The sequence below is a fragment of the Balaenoptera ricei genome, chromosome 11 (assembly GCF_028023285.1).
Source record: "Balaenoptera ricei isolate mBalRic1 chromosome 11, mBalRic1.hap2, whole genome shotgun sequence".
In the NCBI taxonomy this organism is placed as follows: domain Eukaryota; kingdom Metazoa; phylum Chordata; class Mammalia; order Artiodactyla; family Balaenopteridae; genus Balaenoptera; species Balaenoptera ricei.
Window position 1 is genome coordinate 13,199,006 of NC_082649.1, and position 20,476 is coordinate 13,219,481.

Sequence of the window (20,476 nt, forward strand, 5' to 3'; positions counted from 1 at the left end):
GATTAAACTAATTCACACCAAGGTGCTAAAATCTTATCTATAGCTTCTGTCCCAGGATCATTTGCTTTGAATGTACAACAAGAGGAAGGTTTGCTCAGTTCTAGAGGACTGAACTGCTATTAGTGGCATTTCAGGTATCAGGTGAGAGATGGCAGAGAAGATACTTCAAATAACACTACTGGGCAGAAAGTCTACTTAGTTCTATCATGAAAAAGGCTCAAAGCGGGTAGGTGCATGTCTTCAAACAATTGTATCCAGCAAGCACATGAAAGAGAGCTGGTGAAGTGTCTTGAACAGATATTTGCACACCCATGTTCAGAGCAGCATCATTCACAACAGCCAATTGGTGGAAGCAACACAAGTGTCCATCAATGGATGAATGGATTAAAAAAAAGGGTGGTCTATATATACAATAGAATATTATCCAGCCTTAAAAAGGGAGAAAATTCTGACATATGCCCCAACACAGATGAACCTTGAGGGCAGTATGAGAAATGAAATCAACCTGTCATAAAAAGACACATACTGTATGATTCCACTTGTTTGAGGTACCTACAGTAGTCAAATCCATAGAGACAGAGGTAGAATGGTACTCGCCAGGGGCTGGGAGGAGGGAGGATAGAGAGTTAGTGCTTGATGGTATAGAGTTTCCATTTTGCAAGATGAAAAGCATTCTGGGATGGCAGTGATGGTTTCACAACAGGTGAATGTACTTAATACCACTGAACTATACACTTAAAGATGTACAGTTAAGATGGTAAATTTTTTTGTGTGTATTTTATCACAATTTTAAAAACTGGGAACAAAAGAAAGTTGAAGTACACCATAGCTTTGAAATTGATATGCAAAGTTTTTAGAGTATTATAAAGATTGTTATTAGTTATTATATATGGAAAGTTATTGCAAAGACGACAGAACAGATAGCATGTATTGATTAGATGGGCAGCTGCTTGCTTCCTAGTATGTTTGAAAAAATGACACCCAGAAGATCTCCTCCAGGATCAGCTGCAATTCCACCATTAAAAAAATTCAATCCTTGGGTCCCCGAGCTTTTGCAAAGTGCAACTATCCTGGCCAAGGTCCCTATCAGCTTCATATCTCTTTATTAGACTGTTTCTCCACAGGTCAACCAAGGTGCATGAACTGATTTGAGGCGTCTGGGAGAGGGGAAAGATGAGGTCTAAAAGGAGGAGAGGAAGTCCGGACAGTGGAAAAAAGCAAGTCAGCAGGAACTGGTGAAATCAAATTGTGCTACTTGGAAATTCTCTCCATGCCACTGATGACCTGTCGCCACAGGTTTTCATAGAAGCCTAGCTCTGCTCTCCATCCTGACCCCTCCCTTCTATCTGAAAGACTCCCAGCAATACAAAAAGTCACAAGGCAAAACTCAGAAGGAGTTTGATCCTAAAATCAACACGGCTTCTGCTAAACAATTTTCAACTGCGGCTACATATTTCATCATGGAAACTAATTTGGAGTTTCCAGTTTCATGAACTGAAGTATGGTCAGCAAATCTAAGATTGAGATGGAATAAGTAAATACACAGGCTTCAGAACTCTGCATTTCTGAGTCAGCTGCAATGAAAAGGTTAGGTTCAAAGAATATAGATATGCGAGCGGTGTAAGAGATAAGAGAGTGGATCAGAGGGGCTTTAATGTAAGCTATGACTTTATGCCCCTTATCCTAGAACCTGGGGCTAGAGAGCCAGCTGAATGCAAGGTTTCCATGCTTTCTGGAGTCATGCTGCTCCTCTGTGGCTGGGTTGCCTTCAGGAGAGCACACCAGGGTGTGTGTGTGCGTGTGTGTGTGTGTGTGTGTCTGTGCGTGCGTGTGTGTGTGTGTGTGTGTGTGTTAGAGAGACAGAGAGAGATCTACTGTGATATCAGGAGACTTTACCTAAAAAGGGGGAGAAGCAACAGTATTCTGAACCGGGAGAGCCTCTCTCTCATTATAAGATCCTCAGAATACTTAGCAGGCATTACAGTCTCCACACCATCAGACCTTAGCTGACGTGACCGCCTCTGTACATTAATAATGGAGGTGATCAAGGGTAGCTTCAAAGGAAGTTCCACTCACTCAGACTTCAGCGTACTATTAAAACTTCTCAAAAAGTACAGGAGGTGGGTTGTTTTTTTTTTTTAACATCCTTATTGGAGTATAATTGCTTTACAGTGGTGTGTTAATTTCTGCTGTATAACAAAGTGAATCAGCTATACATATACATATACCCCCATATCCCCTCCCTCTTGCGTCTCCCTCCCAGCCTCCCTAGTCCACCCCTCTATGTGGTCACAAAGCACCGAGCTGATCTCCCTGTGCTATGTGGCTGCTTCCCACTAGCTATTTTACATTTGGTAGTGTATATATGTCCATGACACTCTCTCACTTTGTCCCAGCTTCCCCTTCCCCCTCCCCGTCTCCTCAAGTCCATTCTCTACGTCTGCGTCTTTATGTCTTTATTCCTGTCCTGCCCCTAGGTTCTTCAGAACTTTTTTTTTTTTTTAAGATTCCATATTTATGTGTTAGCATATGGTATTTGTTTTCTCTTTCTGACTTACTTCACTCTGTATGACAGTCTCTAGGGCCATCCACCTCACTACAAATAACTCAACTTCATTTCTTTTTATGGCTGAGTAATATTCCATTGCATATATGTGCCACATCTTCTTTATCCATTCATCTGTCGATGGACATTTAGGTTGCTTCCATGTCCTGGCTTTTGTAAATAGTGCTGCAGTGAACATTGTTGTACATGACTCTTTTTGAATTATGGTTTTCTCAGGGTATATGCCCAGTAGTGGGATTGCTGGGTCGTATGGTAGGTTCTATTTTTAGTTTTTTAAGGAACCTCCATACTGTTTTCCATAGTGGCTGTATCAATTTACGTTCCCACCAACAGTGCAAGAGGGTTCCCTTTTCTCCACACCCTCTCCAGCATTTATTGTTTGTAGATTTTTTGATGATGGCCATTCTGACTGGTGTGAGGTGCTACCTCACTGTAGTTTTGATTTGCATTTCTCTATTGATTAGTGATGTTAAGCATCCTTTCATGTGTTTGTTGGCAATCTGTCAGGAGGTGGTTTTGATCACAGTGTTAATTTTAATTGTGTACTCATGTCCCTTGTGGATTTATTAGCCTGGTTACATTGCTTCAGATACCACAAAAAGCACAGGTGGGTGAGAAAAGAAGGTGACAAAACCCAGTGAAATAATACACAGGTGGCAGCATACACACACCTGCATCTTCACCCGCTTTTCAAAAATAAGTTTCTATTTTCCTCCTCTATACATGTTCTCGGACAGATTGAATAAGTATTTGTAAAGAGACATATATTATTTTGATTAATATTTCATGCAAAACCTCTTATTGTACAGAAAGAATATGGGAGTTGGACCTTCCTTTACCTATACGGCTGGGCTCTCTCCTTCACCTGCCACTGTTCTAGACTCTGTGCTGGAAACCAGACCAGGCGGAACATAGCAAACCGTATTTTCCTTTCAAGATCAGATGCAATGAGTCAGTGTTTGTGCAGTAATCTGCTAGTAAAGCAAATAAGCAGAATTGAGAACTCCCAAACACGCCATGTTTTCATTTCCATTTCACAGGACAATGGAGCTCACCACACAGGGACATTTTAAATTATGAGGTCCCCTTCCACACATCGATCCGTCCTTCACATAACCGTTTGAGACTTTCTGCTAAAATTATCTAAAATGCTTGCTGTTTCTCAGCAGCAAACAAATGCCTTTAGCCTCTGACCCAGCATCGGGGTTTCTCAAACCCTCTCCTGCCTGAAAATGTGTCCCCAACCAAGTAGCAGTACCTGGCGATCACCCTGCCAGGCACAGGGCCCAAGCCTCTAGCCCCAAAGGGGCAGACCCGTTCCCCCGATTGATTTCAGAGCTAAACCAACACTTGTATCAGTGAGCACCAAATGAAGAGCTAATACCATCAAGTATCCTCACCAGAGGTTGGTTTTAAAACTCTCTAAGTGGAGAAAATGTAGGACTCTGAGCTACAAAATTGGCCCACGTGCTCCCAGAGGACCATGCTCTGGGCTTTCAGTCCTCCTCGCCTTGTCTTCCTCTATCCCCTTGATTTTTTACTTGCTGTCAATTTCACGGTCGGGGAAGGTGTCCCTCAAAGCAAAGAGCCACCCCAGGAGCCTGCACCGCCCTATCTACACTCTTCTGTACTTCCTATTTTTTGCTGGAAAATTAAAAAGAAAACAAGGCAAATTATTATCTGCTTAATGCACATTTAGGTGTCCCCTGCCCCCATTTTTTAAAATCTATAAAAGATAGCACTTAGCACGTCGGAGTTAGAACCCCAAAGCCTGAACAGGACCCTGCCAACTCCCACTCAATATCGTGCAGTTTCGGTGACAACAAACTGGGTCCCAAACGGACCGGTGAAAACCACAAGTTCTCAGTCTCGGTGAGCTGAATTTAGTGAAATGAAACAGTCATTTCTATTTTAGTATTTTTAAAGAGTGACACTTAATAGCACAGTTAAAAGATCACTTCTTGAAATTAACGAGTGAGCCCTGATCCCATCCGAGGGTAAAGAAGGATTTTTTTAAAGGGTCTGAGGGCCCCTGGAACACACTGCCTATTTTGAGGTGTCACAGGGAAACCTGTTGCAAAGAAGAGTCTTCAGCTGGGGTGGTGCTGTAATATTACCTATCAGCCAAAGACACTATCTTTATGGGTCTTTCAATCAGCCCATCAGCAGGTATTTGTTCAGAAACCCCAGCACACAGGAGCAGGCAGGACCCCACCAGGAAGTGACGCAATAAACGCTGCCTGCAGGGTCCGACTCCCTTAATGTGTTCTGCTGAGCCCTCCCGGCAGACTTCACGTAGACACTGCGCATGACCTGAGCGCCTCTGCCTTTCCTTGGACGCTCACCATCCTCTTTTCTGGTTCCGCTGTTTAGAAAGCCCATGTCAACCTGGAACCACCTCTCAGTTGTAGTGTTTTTGTTTTCTCCAATGACCCCTGGGACGTCTCTTTGGAAACTTTCCTGAATTGCCTAGGCTTACAAATGCTTTTAGGCTTTTGCCATTAACCGAGTTTTTACATAACGAATTGATGATGTCAACATCCTGCTTAAAATCTTTCAAGGACTCTCTCCTGTCTTCAAGATACACTGCAAACTCCTCCGCAGAGCTTTCTGAAAAGACACTTGGTGATCTGGCCCCTCCCTTGACACTTCTCACCTGCTCTGCTCTAGCGGCTCTGGACTATTTGCACTTTTCCAACATGTCATGTTCTCTCTCCTCTCTGAGCTTGGCACACGCTGTCCATCATGAGACCAACTAAAGCTGGCATTTCCCCCATCCCTTGAATCTGGACTTATTGGGTGACTTGCTTTAGCCACAGGGAAATTAGCAAAGATGTTGCAAGGAGAGGTTAAAAAGCACTTGTGTGCTGGAGTTTATCCTCTCTTGCCGCTCCCGGGATCCCTGAGATCGCAATATGAAAGCTCAGACTAGCCTCCTGGAGGATGAGAGACCACGTGGAGCAGGGACCAGCTGGAAGCTCCCCTCTCCCAACCAGCCTTACAGCTGGACATACGAGTGAGGCCATCAAGGACCAACCAGTCACAGCCAAGCTGCCTAGCCTAGAATAGCCCAGCTGACTCACAGAATCATAAGAAATAATACATGCTTGTTGTTTTAAAGCCACTAAACATTGGGGTGGCTTGTTACATATATATGCCAACTGATACACCCACTTTGTTTCCAGGTTAACACCTGTCGGTCCTTCAGGTCTGGGAATGAAGAGTTCTCTGACCCCAGAAGATGCCACACTGGTTTCCATCCATGGCATCCTCTGGGTACCACTAAAAGAGCCCTAGCCACAGTGTAAAGGAGTTGCCTATTTTCTCATCTCTTTTCCCAGTGACTGGAAGCTCTTTTTAGCTGTTGTGGATGCCTTCCCTAGTGCACACACCTAGTAAATACTTGCTGAAAGAAGACACAGGAATGTATACCTCTATCTTCTGGTTTTTTCTATCTTTAATTTCAAAGAATTAGACCAGGTTACTTTCACCTATCACCACCTAGACATGGTAACTACATCAAAATATTATAGTTTTTCTTTTTTTTAAGAGTTCCACTCATCAATAGCCTTTGGGAATCTCCCTACTCTTTTTATAGATGAGACGACTGTATCTTGCAAACTCACTGTAACTTTCAGTTTGACTAATACAAAAAAATTCACCTAAACTTCCAAGGCCCCTTAGAGTATGCACATGGATAATTCTGACAAATGCTCCCACCTTCACCATCATAATTACTCTACCATATATGTCAAAGAAGCAGAAGACTTTGACAATACATAACTGACTTCGCTGGCGATGCAATGACACTGACAGCTAATGACAATTCCTATTACAGAGGAAACATCTCTACAACAAAGAGACTAGCGAGTGGCAACTGTTCACCTGTTCATTTCAGCAACACATCACGATAAATTTTGTTTTGTGAAATTTATTATCCTAACAGCATTATAGCTGCCACGGTGACTAGGGAGCAATCCCTGGGCTAAAATTTAACTCACATTGTTTGGTAATTGCAATCATTGTTGCTTTTGTTGTGGTCATCCATTTACAATGCTTGGTGTCAGTCTATTTTATCTCTTGTAAAAATAAAATAAAGTGTGTGTGTGTGGAAAAAAAAAATTTAACTCACATTATCTCATTTAATTCTCTCAACAATCCTGCAGCATAGGTATGACCAGCCCTATTTTACAGATGAGGCAAATAAGACTCAGAGAAGGGGGGCAATTTCCCCAAGGACACACAACTAATGAGTGGCAGGTCTAGGATCTGAACCCACAGATGTGTCCAAAAGCCCTTATTTGGACGAATACCTTTAAATCTCATGCTGTCAAATGGAAGTAAGAACCACCTTCCTTCGAAAGACATGGAAATAGAGGCACTGAGAAAGAAAGTAGCTTGCCCATGGTCTCACAGGGGTGGGAAGGAGAAGAAAACCCAGGCGTCCATCCTTAGCCGATGCTTCTGGCTCCTGGACCAAGCCCAAGGAACCCCCATTGTCTCCTTAGGTGTTAACGTTTAGATTCACACCTACCTCTGTGACTGACAACAACAAATTCAACGGGGAGAGAGAACAGGTTCTTTCTCTTCTAGATGTGCTTCCAATTACTGTATATCTAGATAGGTTGTGGAAAAAAACAGTATGAAGCATGAAGCTCATGAGTCCTAACTGGGCTATCATCTGCTTTACCAGATTTCTTTTAAAAAAGCAACCAACCTAGAGAAGGACTTTACTCTTCCAACTTTAATGTAATTCACAGTCTGTATCTATTATTCATATCAATATGAGAGAATTGATTTCCTTGCCTGTGTACCATGAAGAACAATGAATACTTAGCATTAAATATTGAATTAAGAGTTACATAATGATCCTTTAAAAAAAAAAATCAACTCTGCTTCTCCACCATATCAAAATGTACCTAAGAGATATTTATCGTTCTAGAAACACACAATGTCTTCCACAGTTTAAACCATTTCAACGACTTAACATAATGACCTGTTGGGCATACCACATGCTTGTCAAACAAAACTGATTTATTTAAGAAACATCTTGGAAACACAGGATGCTCTGAAAGTACAAACAACTCCCTTGGAGTTTCTTTTTTGTCCAAGTATTATTTCTCTTAGTTCCAGTTCCAGATATTCATTATCTATCCTTATTCTAGGTATGAAAGGGGGCATTAATATATGCTGAGTATATAAAATGTACTAGATAGGAGTGCACACCGCTGCTTGAGTATACAGAATGTACTAGAAATACTCAGTTACACCCTAACCGGCTTCCCCATCCTGAAGACACAGGTACATGCTGTTATCTCAGCTAAGTCTGGTCATTCTGCGGAGCAAATACTAAAAGGTCTCTGCAAATACAAAAATTCTTTTAGCAATGAAAGGTACTGATGATATTTTATGTCACTGGTGGGCTTCACATGTTCTGGGGACATCCCTTTCACCAGATTCCCTGGCGCCCCAGCACCTTTTGTGAAAAATGTCCTGACATCTCCATGCCAAGTGAGACAGACGCACTCCCTAGGAAAAAATGTCAGCCAAAGGCACTGGCTAGGGGCTTCTCTGATGAAATGGCTATGGAGTTAAGTCCCCACGATATCCATGGTCAGTGGACTGCCCAATTTTAGACTTAATCTAGGCAATGCCAACTAAGTTAGGGGCTTTAAGATAGAAGGCTTCTGTGTTCTTTTGGATCCAAATAAGAAGAGGGGGAAAAAGTCATTTAATGCCAATTCAATTTGACATCAACGGCGGAGGAGAGTAATTAAAGAGAAGAGGACAAGGGGGGTTCCTTTGCAATGCTGCGAACACCGATAATCACTAGAGCCCAGTCAAAGAACTCTAGTTACACTCAACTGCTTTCAGGCCACACCTGTCAACAGGAAAAGGAGCCAAGATTGACTCTGGTGTTTCCCTTTATCCTCCTCCCTTAACCTCTGATTCCTCCCAAATATCTACCCATGTCCCCAACTCTGAACACCAGTGCTGATAAGCAACGGGAACATTAACCCAATTCAAAGAAAAACTGATACCATCTACTGTTCTCAGATCACCTAACATCCTGGCCCAGCAGTCCCCACATTCTGCCTGGACTATCCATTAATCAGTTTGTTATTCTCCATGGGATGCTATCTGCACCAGAAGGACCATGTGGTCCACGATCCTTAGTAAGTGACACTCCCATGATACTGACATACTCTTCCTGGAGGCCTGCCCAGATGAAGGAAATGGAAAATCCTCTTTGAGCAAGGTGACTGCCACCTCCCCCCTTCTGACCCTCTGGAGGCCTCCCTCTTCCACTGCCATTCCTCTGCTTGCCTTTAGGGAAGTGCCAGCCAGCAGGTTGCTAGGACAACGGGCGTCATTGCTGGGGCTCAGAAATAGATCGCCAGCAGAGTGGGCAACCTGGATTGTAAATTCTGATGACAGCAACAAGATACCAATTGGCAGCTAATCTGCTCCGCTAAGGGAATGACAGACTAACATTACCCAGCGGATAGCTCTCATCTTGACATACTATCCTTTAATCTGCACTTGTACTTGATGTGGTGGTGACAGAGAAGGGGCAAGAAACTCACTGAAGATACAGGCTGAATGACTATTCTGAATTATGTGAGCCTGTAGATATGCAGGAACCAACTGACATTTATATATTTCTTAGTCTCCTGAAAGTGGGGGGAGGAAGGTTGTTCATAGCAGAAGCAGGAGAGCCGGAAACAGGTAGAACAACTGAGGTTGCCAAAGAAAGGGAAGGGAAAAAAATCTGTTTGCACAGGCAATAGCTGTCCCTGTTCTGAACAACTGCATCCTAATCTCATACTCCCTCTTCTTGGAGAACAAGGAAGAAAAGACAAAAGACACTGAGAAACTAGGGCTTGCCATGGTAGGAGAAGGGAACAATCTTTGTGTCCAGTTCTCTTTGTTCTGCAGGGTAAGGTTTACAACGCTTATAGTGGATAGCAACTTGTAGGAGACCCAGACATGAAGACTGCCTATCAAAGTCTTGGATTTTAGCCCTGGAGAAATTACAATTTTTCAGTTCTATGCAAGCTGCAAAGACTGCAGGGAAAAAAAGAAAGAAAAATGAAATGAAGAACAACCTAATGGAAATTTTTAGAAAACAATTTTAGCAAGAGCATTTTCATTTCCAGATACGCAAAACATCGATGTCCCGATGTCTGTAAGGATGGCTGATGTACAGAATGAAAGACGTAGCACAGCCCAGTAGCCGTGCAGGGGTCCCAAGCAGCAAATTCTGTTGCACTGTGGACAAGTCCTAGTGCTAGACAGTCGTGGCCGGAAGGGAGATGGTCACAAGACGTGTGTGACAAAGGTATTGGGAAAGAAGTAAGATTTACAGGTGGAAGAAGATGGCGAAGAGTCCAAAAAGCATGACAGGAACTTGAGGTTTGGAAACAAAAAGATTCTGAAGGAGGTTTTGCCGTTTGTATCCCATTAATATTTCCACTTTGGGGGATTCTACTTAAGGAAGTTGTTTCAGAACATAAGCACAAATAGAAAACTGACATTGGACTTCCCTGGTGGCGCAGTGGTTAAGAACCTGCCTGCCAATGCAGGGGAAACGGGTTCGAGCCCTGGTCCGGGAAGATCCCACATGCTGTGATGCAACTAAGCCCACGCACCACAACTACTGAGCCTGTGCTCTAGAGCCCGCGAGCCACAACTACTGAAGCCCGCGCGCCTAGAGCCCGTGCTCCGCAACGAGAAGCCACTGCAATGAGAAGTCCGCTCACCACAACTAAGGGTACCCCCTCTCGCCGCAACTAGAGAAAGCCCGTGCACAGCAACGAAGACCCAACACAGCCAAAAATAAATAAATAGATTTATTTAAAAAAAAAAAAGAAAACTGACACTGAAAACACTAAAATCCCCCAACATAGTAAAATTAGCTGTTTGAAACCTATCTCACCTAAAAAGCATTTTATGCTTGTAGAAAATGACTTTTTTGAATCATGTAACATTCTTATTCAGGTGTCTGCAAAAGGTTAACATAATCCTCAGGACATAGAGAAGATGGGTTAATTCTTTCAATCTAAGAGTCCCCCTCCCGGAATTTATTACATAGTAAGCACTGGAAATTTAATGTGAATATATGTTGAGGGAAGGAGGGGTTAATTGATTTTCTGGTCTTAAAAAATGATCATTTTACAAAAATGAAAACGTGGGAAATTAAAAGAATGAAATTATCTGTTTCTCTTTATACATTAGTCCCAAAGAACAATTTATTTGCTGATAAGAACTATCGGATTTTGTTTTGGCTTTATGACAAAATGTCACTTAGTTCCTATCCGTGCCTTACTTTTTCTCTAAGAAAGCAAAGGAGAAACAACAATCTTTTAGAGGAACAATGAAAATAATTTAAATACTATGATATGATATACTTGGAGAGAAAAGACTTACATCAGTCATTTCTATACAGTTATATTCATTTATACTTATAACAAAGATGGTAGAGCTGATCAATCTCTGATCTCTGTCTGGAAGAATTTTCCGTGGCTTAAGATTCCCCTTCCAGGGCACCACTCCCTCCCAGTCATCCTTGCCCTTCCTTCTTTCTGTGTATACCGATTCTTCCACAGCAAGCGCTTCAAAGACACACCACTTGAGCAATACATTTTTAGTTTCGGGTGTGGTTTCTGTGCGAAGTTCAGCTGAAAACACTACATTTTACATGGGTTGGGGAGGCACCATTTCTTTCAGTGGCCCAAGTTCTTGCTTCAGCTTTTGCCTATAAATATTTATATAAAATGACCCTAAAGAAGAATGGTCCCCGTGTCCTCCAAGTCCCCACTCTATGTCTTTGTCAGTGGTCATGGCACATCATTCCTGATGGAAAGACATTTCTGGCTCTGAGGTCTCATCTGCCCAGATGAAGAAGCAGTTAAAGAAAAGACTAGGTTTATCATCTCTCCCTCCCTCCCTCCCTCGCCTTCTGAACACACACACACACACACACACACACACACACACACACACACGCGGCGTTGAAACCCAGCCTCTGTCTCAAGGCCTAATTCAGACGCTCACTCTGTGAAGCCTTCCTTCCCTGAAAGCCCAAATCTGCAGAATCTTACTCATCACCCCTTTCGGAGCACCCGACTCTGCCCCTCCCAAAGTGACTGGAGAGAGGAAAATCCCGGCGAGCAGTGAATGCAGGCTACCCATCCCTGCATCTCTAACAGACCTGAGCACACCTTGGCACGCACCCACCTTTTCATACACAGGATTCATTCAGTGAGTTTGAAACTTAAATAGAACATAAAACCTTTTTACGTAACAGCAACTACTCAGTTAGAAAGCAGTCTGACCAGGCTGTAGGCGCCTGCTCTTCCCCCACAGGACACGGATATTGTAGAAGATACAAGAACATTTGTCCTTCCACAACTTCTGAGGGTTCCAAGTATATCCCTCTTCCCCTCCGAGACGCTGAGGGGAGTAGGCTGAGCACGAGGGGAAGATGACGCGAGGGGAACGGGGGTGCCCGCGACGGGCTGCCCTCTGCCGAGGCTCAGGAAGTAGGGCTGACATCAACTCTCAGAAGTGGCGGCTCATGCAAGGCCCCCCACCCAACCGCAAGGCAGCAGTGGCCAGGAATGAGTGACGCCGTCGGTAAGAAGCAAGTGGAGGAAGTCTGGGAAAGGGAAAGACATGGGTGAAAGAGAAAATTCCAGAAGACTCGAGGTTACACAAAGAACACCCAGAGTACTTGCATGAAATATGAGAGCCTCTTTGCCTTTATAACACGCAGGCCCATTGACAGGGCCATTACAAGCAAGGATTAAAAAAAATGAGACTTCCCCCCCCTCATTTATCTAATAGTAAAATCTCCCCCATTCCCTCTGATCCCCTTATCTACTTCAGTTTTTTTTTTCTATGACAGCACTAGAGATCATAAAAAAAATCTGGTATCACAGATGGCAAACCTAAAAGGTACAAATTGACAGACACATAGGGAAATTCCCAGATCGCTCTGATTAGAGTATGTGTGTGTAATTCTCTCACTCTGGAGACTAGAAATTCAGCTCCCATTTTTCAAAGCTTATACAGGCAGCATAATGCTGTCTAAATAGGCACAGAGGTGTTTATTTGAGTCTTTCCATTTCTTCATAGGAATAATGTAACTCCTGCTCTCAGAGCAGTTACTCTGAAAAGGGGTCAATAAACACAGAAAATTCAAGAAACCTTGATCCCTGTGATTCTCAAAAGCCACACAGGATGACGCCTCCCTAAGGAAGTGTTTGTCAACTTCTCCCTGCATACCAGAAAAACACTCAGTGCACTCAGTCTGTACCGGTGCACTGTTTTTTATTCCAAAGTGTGCATCAACCAAAAAGAAAAGAAAATGAAAATGATGGTATTCAGTAAACGGTGAGTTTCTAGGTAGCCTTGGCACTCCAAGTCCATCTGCCACTTTGAAAATAGATGTAAACATGAACAGTGATAAAGTGATAGGATTATAAGGCAACACCCCGACCCTTCACAGAATGCCAGGGCAGGCCGCTCACAAACAACCCACACAGCAAACCACTCAAATGGAAAAGGAGAGGAAATACACACAGTGTAGAATTCAAGCATCAGAAAATCCCCAAACTCTATTGATAGTTCTATACAGCCCTTTTTTTTTTTTTTTTTTTAAACCAACGGTTTCCTTTCCCACATTGACTTATACACATCATAAACATTTAACATCTACTTCTAAGGAAAATACAATGAACTAGTCTCTCCACGCCTCCCTCTACCTGACCAAACTACTATCAGATTGAAGCAGTTCTCATCAGAACCATGTTTATGGTCCTTTTCTCAATGGCTTAAGGCCCACACGTGAGAGCCCTGGCATATGTTTATTCTGCTCTTAGTTGCTCAACAAATATTTACTGAATGCCCACCACAGGACAAACAGCATTTTAGGTGTTGTGGATTCACCAGGAATAATGATGATGATGATGATGTTATCCCTGCTTTCATGGAGCTTACAGTCTAACTGAGGAGACGGATGATTAACAAATGCATGTATAATATGTAAGGTGCTTAAAAGAAAAATAAAGTAGGCTAGAGGATGAGAGGGATGGGGTGGTGCTATTTTATATAGACCAGGGAAGGCTGCTTTAAAGAGGCAACATGGAGAAGACCTACTTAAGGAAGCTTAAGAGAAGCTTAGGAAAGAATTACAGATCGCTGCCTCCTTACCTATATACTAATATTTGAGTACAGAGGTGGACTATTTTAAAAAGTTAAATTTCAAAAGTGGTTCATATTTAATTTTCAAGAAGACCAATGAGTATGGATCCTAAATTTAAGTGACTAAAACTCTATTCTCAGAAAGCACTCAAACACCTTTCAATTGTCACATGGTCCCTGGGAGGGTCCTCTGGAAAGGGTAGTGGGATGGTGACAGACATAATAATTCTTTTTTTTTAATTAACTAATTAATTAATTTATTTATTTATTTTTGGCTGTGTTGGTTCTTCGTTTCTGTGCGAGGGCTTTCTCTAATTGCAGCAAGCGGGGGCCACTCTTCATCGCGGTGCGCGGGCCTCTCACCGTCATGGCCTCTCTTGTTGCGGAGCACAGGCTCCAGACGCGCAGGCTCAGTAATTGTGGCTCACGGGCCTAGTTGCTCCGCGGCATGTGGGATCTTCCCAGACCAGGGCTCGAACCCGTGTCCCCTGCATTAGCAGGCAGATTCTCAACCACTGAGCCACCAGGGAAGCCCCCCCCCTTTTTTTTTTTTTAACCACAAGACTGTGCTCAATGTTTTAAAAGCACTTGTAAGTTGAAGTTGTACCAAATCACTGACCCTTAGAAGCCAAACGGGAAAACGAAGGTCCAGTCTGCCTCATCTAGGCTGATACTTGAAGCAATGTTAGACACTGAGAAGAATCACCAGAGCTCACTAAACTCAACTTTCTCATGTTACTCAGGATAAAATGGGTCCCCAGGGTTTTAGGGGTCCCCAGGTTATACAGGCAACTGCAGCATCATGGGTAAAACCCAGGTCTCCCGACTCCTAGGTCAGTCTTCTTGCCACTCCTTTCTGTATAAGATACCGCACCTTAGAGCCAATCTGAGACACTTTGAGGAGCAAAGTCCATCTGCTAGAAAGGCGGTGGCGGATTTGAAAGGTGGTTAATGGGGACAAGCGGAGGAGAGCTACACAGGTGGTGGGTCTGGGGCACAGTCTGCAAGGGCTGCTGAGGGCGGATACCACTAACTCCAATGGCTGCCGTGATTATTACTCAAATGTTCTTCTACCCACTATCATACCCCATCTACGTGCAAGCACACATCCTTTGAAAAAGTTTCCTCTCTCTCAACCCACTCCATTTAAAGAAGGATTTTAAAATGACTCCAAGTTGGCCATGTGGCATCTTAAGGTTTACACTTTGGAACGTCTTTGAAAACCTCACTTCATGTTTGAGATCTGACAGGGTTATCACATGAGCAGTTCAAAGCTATGGTTTAAAGAAAAAAAAACACCACCAAATTCGAAACAAAAGCTATCTTGATTATAGTAACTGCAGTGTTCTTTTAAATGTAACCTGAAACCTAAAGCACTTTTCCATAAGACACTTGTTTCCTAGGATAAAAATGCTTTAAAAAACATTACCAGAAGTGCATTCTACCAGCTGCCTGACTGGGAAAATACTTTCAAGAAAAGCACACTGCTACTGTAGCATCCAGATCCAAGAGGACCCCCCGATTATTCCTTAATAGTGGTAGCAACCTTTAGAATATGAGATTTTTTTAGTAAGGATTAAAGTGTGTTACAAAAGGCTCTGCTCCTTCTGGGGGGCCCACACCAAGATGGCAACATCAATAAACAAGTAGCATAGAGCAATATACAGACTCATAAACCAACACTTCATGGGGGTCAGTGACTTGCCCAAGGTTGCAGACTTACTTGACCTTGACCATAGGACCAGGAATAGAATTTAGGTCAATAATTCCAGGAGCTGTATACTTTCTACCAGAACCAATGTGATCGTATGTACAAAATGAAAGCACATGAAAAAACTAGCATTTCCCATCATCCATTTACTCTGAGGCACTGGGAGATTTTGAGTTCAATAAGCTTATTTTAATATGACTATTTAACCCTCAGGAAGTATGGAGAAATATGTGTATTTAATACAAATTTTTAGAAAACCAAGAAATAAAAACTCGGTGGAAATCTTTCTTTTCAATGCTTTTTCCTCCCTGATATATGCCCTCATATTATTGAATTTTGCTCATTCAAAATAACTCACACAACTGAAAAATATGGTAATATATGCCTGGAAAAGTTTCTTGACCAAATTATTAAGAAGCTGAAAACTCGATATAAAGTTATTTATATATATATATACACACACACACATATACGTACATATATGTATACGTATTATGTATATATATATATATAAATACATATTTGCATATATAATATATATAATACATATACACACAAATAAATATATATTGTGTCTATATATATATTCTATATATAAAATACATATTTACACACACACACACAAAAACCAAGTCGAAGTTGGCGCTTCATTTTCTAAAATTTGAAGGTAATATGTTCATAGGCCAGCCTGGGTTTCCTGTAGTTTTACTCTTTCCCGGTCAAAACTCTTCTAAACTTTTTTTCTTTTATGACACAGTCTAGCAATGAGGTAAAACTTCCAGAAAGCAGCAGAGCTGGGCAAACCCGTAAGTTTTGTGCTGGATAAGCTTCTCGAAGCCTATAGTGTGCCTTCTCTTCAATTACTGGATCCTAAACCTCCTCATGAAAGGTGAACAGCAGCTGACACACAAAAACTACTAATCTCAAAACCCCAACCCAGTAGCCTGATAAAAAGCAATAAATCAGCCAATTTTAAGCAAGAGAAGCACCGAACAGCTGACTGTACTTGCATACCTCAGATTTTTGAAAGCCAGAAAAACATTTCATTCCAATCAAAAACTTCACATAAATAAAATAATTGCAGGGTGCAAATCCTGGTTGGGAAACCTTAGCCTGGAAGAGTTTACCCCCTACCCACCAACCTAAAAGAACTGCCAGAGCCCAGTTTAAAGAGGCTGCTCTGAACTTGATACTATTTAACTGCACCAGGAGAAAGGGCGCTCCTACACTGAAAGAGTCACTGTCTTCCACACTGGATCCATAAGAAGATAATGAGCAGTGCCCCAAAGAAGCTGAAGAAAGTCAAGTTCATGGCAAATAAAAACAGAACCTACCCCCCCCCCTTAAAAAAAAAAAAAAAAAAGAAATTAATTGGAGGATCACCTAGAGCTAATGCTAATACCACTTCAGCACCCTGGCTCCTGGATCCAATGATTCACAAATCGTTACAAGGCAAGTCCCTGCAGAAGCAAATCTTGTTAACTTACAACATTCACCGTGCACGGTTCACAGGTAGCCCCAACCTGTCCTTCACCATGGAGACTTCCCACAAGAAGCTGGAGCGCTCCTGGGCCCAGGCGTGTTCTTTCTTCCTTTCACAGGGAAGGGAGAAGTACCTAGCATAGGAACAGAACAAAAGAAAAAGAGAAAGGTGAATGCATCGTCAAATCCCTTGTTATCTCAACAAATGAAGTTCACGATCAATTAGACTGATGGATAATTCACCAAAGACCATTCTCCAGTACGCTTTGCTTAAAAAGGAAATGCAGTATTTTTGCTCTTGTCCCAGGAGACAGCACGGTGCGGCCAAGCCTCTCCCCCACCCCCATCCCCACCCCAAGGTGAAGCCAATTCTGGGAGACTTCAGATGCAATCCCAGCTGAGATGCACACTTGCAACACAGCCTCAAAATAAGCTACTTGAGTTTACTCTCTTGCAAAAAGGAGGGAGCTAGGGCTATCACCTTCTGCCATTTTCATACCTCACTGGGTGGCTGGGAAGACCAGTAAGATCACTCTGGCAAAGCACTCACAGTTCCCGAGAAGAAAGGCGCCACGTAGACACAAAGGATTATTAGTAGTCAGAAGCCTGTTACTGAGCTTGGAGCCAGAATATAAAAGCCAGCTTTGGCAAGGCACCCATAATCAACCATCCCTGGGGCACCCAAAGGTCCAAATGTTTCTTCTTCCACCAAGGGGCCAAGGGAAGCAGAGGATGGAAACAGAGGCATCTAGAATCTCAGGGAGAAGAAAAGTAAAGGCCTGGATCAGGAAGTGAAGAGGCAGAGGAGATGAAAACTGGTGAGAGAGGCATGTGTAGGAACATGATGGTTTGGTCCGCACCCTTCCCTTGGATTGCTGTTCTGCAGTGTTGAGTGCACTGGACATTTGCAGGGCTGTGAAATTTTCCACTTGGCCATTTGCCACTTCCACCCACCGAAGTGGCACATTGAAGCCCTGATGGAAAAGGACAGGGTGATTTTTGTTTGTTTGTTGCTTTTAAAGAAAAGACCTATTCATATCCTGATTAAGTTTACTCTCAATATCTCATTAATATTTTCCACACCTGGATTTCTTGATTTTTTTTTTCCCTCCTGTAAGACAGGGCCAGGAAAAACTTTTCCTGGGCCAATATTATCAGGGTATTTTGACTTGTGTACTTTTGAGGAGCATGCCTGAGGTATGGAAGCTTACAGGAGTGGCTTTGGGGATGACAAGAAACAGAATTTAAATGCTACGCTAGAATCTTGTTTGCTTCCCAAATAAATCATCCACAAGTACCAGTCATGTTTTTCTTTCAAAGTCATAAGCGTACATTGAACAAAAATGGGAATCCCAGAATTAGCACTGTGGATATAGGAATATTTTCGATGGAAGAATGTGATCTCTTATCTCAAAAAAAAGTCAAGAATGAATAATATCAAATCTTAGATTTGGAACTGGCAAAAAACTGACAAGTAGACCTCAAAATAAAGAATTTTTTAAAATGCAGAGAAAAATATTAGGATGAAAGAGAGAAAGGTGTCTGCTATTAATACAATTAACCATGACTTTTATAGTGAATTCAGTTTATAAAGTGCTTTCTTTTTTTTTTTAATCGAGGTATAACTGACATAAAACATTGTATTAGTTTCAAGTGTACAAAGTGCTTTCTTATTCATTCATTCACTGGACACATTTTTACTTGGCGCTTACTATATCCACCAGATTCTATATTCATAAAGGTGAACAAAACAGACAAAGGACTGTGCCTTTAAGGAGCTCACTGCTGCAAGAGGAACAGATATGAAAGAATCAGAGTATACTATTTTTAATATTTGTATAAAATTCGAAAAGCAGATAGGCATTAAGAAGGACAAATAACACTGATTTGCAATCACCCCATAATGGGGTAACATCATTTAGAAGGAAGGTCTTTCTTACAAAATTAACACTTAAACAGGGAAGCAAAAGATGAGCGAGAGTTAACCAGTCATCAAGTTTCCAGGCAGAGGAAACAGCCTCTGCATGATGTGAGCTGACTAGACCTGTACAATTAATTTCTGTTATTTCATCTTTTTCCCCTTTTTTTCAATTGGGTCTCCTTGATCAAGAAATGAGCAACTGAACTGTTCTCAATACCTTGAAATAAGAAATGATTCTTCTTTCCAACTACTGGGCCATCAGAGCAACAAACTAGTAATTTCTGCTAGAGGAACATTATTCAGTGCAGGCATTACACTTGATGTGACAGAAAAGGAAGACTCTGGCTTCCTAATGCATCAAAAATAACCCCACCGGGCTTCCCTGGTGGCACAGTGGTTGAGAATCTGCCTGCCAATGCAGGGGACACGGGTTCGAGCCCTGGTCTGGGAAGATCCCACATGCCGCGGAGCAACTAGGCCCATAAGCCACAACTACTGAGCCTGCGCTTCTGGAGCCTGTGCTCGGCAACAAGAGAGACTGCGATAGTGAGAGGCCTGTGCATCGCGATGAAGAGTGGCCCCCGCTTGCCGCAACTAGAGAAAGCCCTCGCACAGAAACGAAGACCCAACACAGCCAAAAATAAATAATAAATAATAAATTAAAAAAAAAAAAAAACCCACCATCACAATGAAATAAAAGCTTCCTCTTAAAACACTCCCCTAAAAGGGCTAAAAACAGATCACATTACACGTAAACTTCTAAAAACAAAAAACAAAACAACAACAAAAAATCCCACTTCTTAGTACCTTCTATTAGGTTCCAAATTTGCTGGCTTCCTCTTGACTATTAGGATGTTTTTATTATTTCTCTCCTGGACTGAAATGGTATTTTTCCTCACTTTCTAGAGTGTCCTGTGCATCTTCTCTTTTGGTTCTTGGTTTGGTACCTGTTTATTTACCCAGGTAAGCAGCATGATGCACAGAAATAAAAAGCGACGGAAATGTTGTGTTCATCTGAACTGTCTTCTTGTTCCCTCCCTACCATCCCAGAGCTGGTACAACTTAATTTTTCCACTAAGGAAAATCAGGAATTTGCTTTCTTCATCCTACAAAATGAAGGCATCCTCAGACAGGCTCATTCATGTTCTCCTGTGAATGGAGTTAAGTTTGAAAGTCTGTTTGAAATGAATAAGCCAAACTTCTATTTGAGCCTGTTTTCATTTAAGACACTGGATAAAATGTAGTATCTCCTACATATTTGATTTCTCATATAACCCAAAATATTAATAATCCTTCAAGTTCAAAGTCGTGAAATCCAAACCCTCACTTTGACTTAGGAGTTCTGACAAGCTTTAGCAAACTCAGGAAGAAAGAGCAAGAAGAAAAACTTTCTGAAGCCAAGTTGTCCAAAACCCTGCCATGAGACCTGGGAAATTATGCCAGGCTGACAGTTTCATCCTCCGTCCAGAGAAGAAAATGACACAATGCCAATTTCTCCTTCCCCGACTGCCCACAGCACTTACAGCCTTTACCGAGCATTCTGACCCGAGGTTCTTTTCAATTCAGCACGGTTAAATAAATCCAGGGG

The 20,476-nt window shown here is 42.2% G+C and overlaps 1 protein-coding gene across 7 annotated transcripts in view; it reads right to left on the reverse strand.

Annotated features, from left to right (window-relative positions):
- The window catches only part of ATXN1 (ataxin 1), a 393,801-nt gene that overhangs the window by 130,848 nt on the left and 242,477 nt on the right, over positions 1-20,476 (reverse strand). For all 7 annotated transcript variants that reach the window (XM_059937989.1, XM_059937986.1, XM_059937983.1 and 4 more), the window contains one exon: positions 16,973-17,101. The gene's annotated coding sequence lies outside the window, so the exon portion shown is untranslated. The remainder of the gene's footprint in view (positions 1-16,972; positions 17,102-20,476) is intronic.